This window comes from Triticum urartu, chromosome 7 (assembly GCF_003073215.2).
Source record: "Triticum urartu cultivar G1812 chromosome 7, Tu2.1, whole genome shotgun sequence".
NCBI lineage: Eukaryota > Viridiplantae > Streptophyta > Magnoliopsida > Poales > Poaceae > Triticum > Triticum urartu.
Window position 1 is genome coordinate 121,161,590 of NC_053028.1, and position 4,434 is coordinate 121,166,023.

Sequence of the window (4,434 nt, forward strand, 5' to 3'; positions counted from 1 at the left end):
ATTGAGAATAAATGGATCTTTAAGAGGAAGACGGACGCTGATAGTAGTGTTACTATCTACAAAGCTAGAATTGTCGCAAAAGGTTTTCGACAAGTTCAAGGTGTTGACTACGATGAGAGTTTCTCACTCGTATCTATGCTTAAGTCTGTCCGAATCATGTTAGCAATTGCCGCGTTTTATGAAATCTGGCGAATGGATAAACAAAATTGCATTCCTTAATGGATTTACTAAAGAAGAGTTGTATACGATGCAACTAGAAGGTTTTGTCGATCCTAAAGGTGTTAACTAAATATGCAAGCTCCAGCGATCCATCTATGGACTGGTGCAAGAATCTCGGAGTTGGAATATACGCTTTGATAAGTTGATCAAAGCATATAGTTTTATACAGACTTGCGGTGAAGTCTGTATTTACAAGAAAGTGAGTGGGAGCACTACAGCATTTCTGATAAGTATATGTGAATGACATATTGTTGATCGGAAATAATGTAGAATTATTCTGCAAAGCATAAAGGAGTGTTTGAAAGGAGCTTTTCAAAGAAAGACTTCGGTGAAGCTGCTTACATATTGAGCTTCAAGATCTATAGAGATAGATCAAGACGCTTGATAAGTTTTTTCAATGAGTACATACCTTGACAAGATTTTGAAGTAGGTCAAAATGGAGCAGTCAAAGAAAGAGTTCTTGCCTGTATTACAAGGTGTGAAGTTGAGTAAGACTCAAAGCCCGACCACGGCAGAAGATAGAAAGAGAATGAAAGTCATTCCCTAAGCCTCAGTCATAGGTTGTATAAAGTATGCCATGCTGTATACCAGATCTATTGTATGCCCTACCACTGAGTTTGGCAAGGGAGTACGATAGTGATCTAGGAGTAGATCACTGGACAGCGGTCAAAATTATCCTTAGTGGAATAAGGATATGTTTCTCGATTATGGAAGTGAAAAAAGGTTCGTCGTAAAGGGTTACGCCGATGCAAGTTTGACACTAATCTAGATGACTCTAAGTCTCGGTCTAGATACATATTGAAAGTGGGAGCAATTAGCTAGAGTAGCTCCATGCAGAGCATTGTTGACATAGAAATTTGCAAAATACATGCGGATCTGAATGTGGCAGACCCGTTGACTAAGATTCTCTCACAAGCAAAACATGATCACACCTTAGTACTCCTTGGGTATTATTCACATAGCGATGTGAACTAGATTACTGAATCTAGTAAACCCTTTGGGTGTTGGTCACATGGCGATGTGAACTATCGATGTTAATCACATGGTGATGTGATCTAGATTATTGACTCTAGTGCAAGTGGGAGACTGAAGGAAATATGCCCTAGAGGCAATAATAAAGTTATTATTTATTTCCTTATTTCATGATAAATGTTTATTATTCATGCTAGAATTGTATTAATCGGAAACATAATACATGTGTGAATACATAGACAAACAGAGTGTCACTAGTATGCCTCTACTTGACTAGCTCGTTAATCAAAGATGGTTATGTTTCCTAACCATAGACAAAGAGTTGTTATTTGATTAATGAGGTCACATCATTAGTTGAATGATCTGATTGACATGACCCATTCCATTAGCTTAGCACCCGATCGTTTAGTATGTTGCTATTGCTTCCTTCATGACTTATACATGTTCCTATGACTATGAGATTATGCAACTCCCGTTTACCGGAGGAACACTTTGGGTGCTACCAAACGTCACAACGTAACTGGGTGATTATAAAGGAGCATTACAGGTGTCTCCAAAGGTAGATGTTGGGTTGGCGTATTTCGAGATTAGGATTTGTCACTCCGATTGTCGGAGAGGTATCTCTGGGCCCTCTCGGTAATGCACATCACATAAGCCTTGCAAGCATTGCAACTAATGAGTTAGTTGCGAGATGATGTATTACGGAACGAGTAAAGAGACTTGCCGGTAACGAGATTGAACTAGGTATTGGATACCGACGATCGAATCTCGGGCAAGTAACATACCGATGACAAAGGGAACAACGTATGTTGTTATGCGGTCTGACCGATAAAGATCTTCATAGAATATGTAGGAGCCAATATGGGCATCCAGGTCCCGCTATTCGTTATTGACCGGAGACGTGTCTCGGTCATGTCTACATTGTTCTCAAACCGTAGGGTCCGCACGCTTAAGGTTTCGATGACAGTTATATTATGAGTTTATGAGTTTTGATGTACCGAAGGAGTTCAGAGTCCTGGATGAGATCGGGGACATGACGAGGAGTCTCGAAATGGTCGAGACGTAAAGATCGATATATTGGACGACTATATTCGGACATCGGAAAGGTTCCGAGTGATTCGGGTATTTTTCGGAGTACCGGGTAGTTACGGGAGAAGTAATGGGCCTTGATGGGCTTTAGTGGGAAGAGGAAAAAGGCTGCTGCGCCCCCCCTCCCCTCTAGTCCGAATTGGACTAGGGAAAAGGGGGCCGGCCACCTTTCCTACTCCTCCACTTCCTTCTCCCTTCCTCCCCTCTTGATGGACTCCTACTAGGACTTGGAGTCCTAGTAGGACTCCCATCCTGGCCGCACCAATGGCCTTGGCCGGCCTCCTCCTCCTCCATCCTTTATATACAGGGGCAGGGGGCACCCCATAGACACACAAGTTGATCCACGTGATCGTTCCTTAGCCGTGTGCGGTGCCCCCTGCCACCATATTCCACCTCGGTCATATTGTAGCGGTGCTTAGGCGAAGCCCTGCGACAGTAGAACATCAAGATCGTCACCACGCCGTCGTGCTGGCGGAACTCCTCCCCAAAGCTTTGCTGGATCGGAGCCCGGGGATCGTCATCGAGCTGTACGTGTGCTAAGAACTCAGAGGTGCCGGAGTAATGGTGCTTGGATCGGTCGGATCGGGAAGACGTACGACTACTTCCTCTACGTTGTGTGATCGCTTCCGCAGTCGGTCTGCGTGGGTACGTAGACAACACTCTCCCCTCTCGTTGCTGTGCATCACCATGATCTTGCGTGTGCGTAGGAAATTTTTGAAATTACTACGAAACCCATCAGGGCGGTGGTATAAGAACAGCATTGGGTGGTAGTGGGTTTTCGGATGAAGAAGACGGTGAGAGAGAAGAATCAGAGGTGGTGGGTGTCGAGGTGGTTGCCATGGTAGGATGTGGTGAGGGCAAGGCGGCTGGGGTAGAGGATGCAGTCACGGGAGAGGTGGGGGACGGGGTAGGAGGGTGGCTGACGGTAGGCAACCTCGGCTGAGAAACGGAGCAAGATTCCATTGCAGCAGAGATGACCGAAGGATGAACGAGGGAAGAGGTTTTGGTGGTGGCGGATTGTGGTGGAGTTGGTGTTGTGGGTGTAGTGACAGAAAAAGGAAAAGTATTTTCATCGAATGTGACATGACGAGAGAGAATGATACGACCAGAAGATGGATCGAAGCAACGATATCCTTTGTGATCATCAGAAAGACCAAGGTGAATGCAAGGTAGTGAGCGTGGTTCTAGTTTGTTGGAGGCGGTAGAGGCGATGTTGGGAAAGCATAGACAGCCAAAAACACGCAGAAAAGAATAGTCAGTGTGGGAGAGAAAAAGAGATTGGAAAGGCGAATAAAGAGGGCAAGTTTTAATTGGTCGAATATTAAGAAGGAGTGTGGCGGTGCAAAGGGCTTCAACCCAAAAACGGGAAGGAAGAGAAGCTTGTAAAAGCAAGGTGCGAAGAACATCATTAATAGAGCGAAGACAGCGTTCAGCTTTACCATTTTGAGAAGATGTATAAGGGCATGAAAAACAAAGAAGAATGCCGTGAGAGAGAAAGAACGTGCGGTTTTGGGTGTTATCAAATTCACGACCGTTATCACATTGAATAAATCGAATTGGCAAGCCAAAGTGTGTGATTACATATTGTCGAAAGTTGAGAAAAATCGCAGGTACTTCAGATTTAGCGCGAAGAGGAAAAGTCCAAGTATAGTGAGAATAATCATCCAAGATCACAAGATAATATTTATAACCAGAAACACTAGGGACTCGAGAGGTCCATAAATCATAGTGAAGTAACTCAAAAGGAAAAGTACTAATGGTGGTAGAGGTTTCAAAAGGTAATCTAACATGTTTGCCGCATTGACATGCATTACAGAGAGAAGGATTATGAGGACTGCTAGAACTAGGGATACAAAATTCTTGGAGTAAAGACGTCAAAGTGTTTTTGCTGGGGTGACCGAGATGACGATGCCATAGATCAACTGATGTGAGCATGGCACGAGGGGTGGATGTGGGCGCGCCATGAAGAGGATAAAGATCGCCCGTGCTATTGTACCGAGCGAGGACCGCCCCCGTTGTCAGATCCTTCACAGACAAACCAAGAGGGTCAAAGGCCAGGATAACTTTGTTGTCAATGCAAAATTGTCTAACAGAAATAAGATTTTTGATGATGGAAGGAACGACAAGAATATTGCGTAGAAGGAAATTGGCATG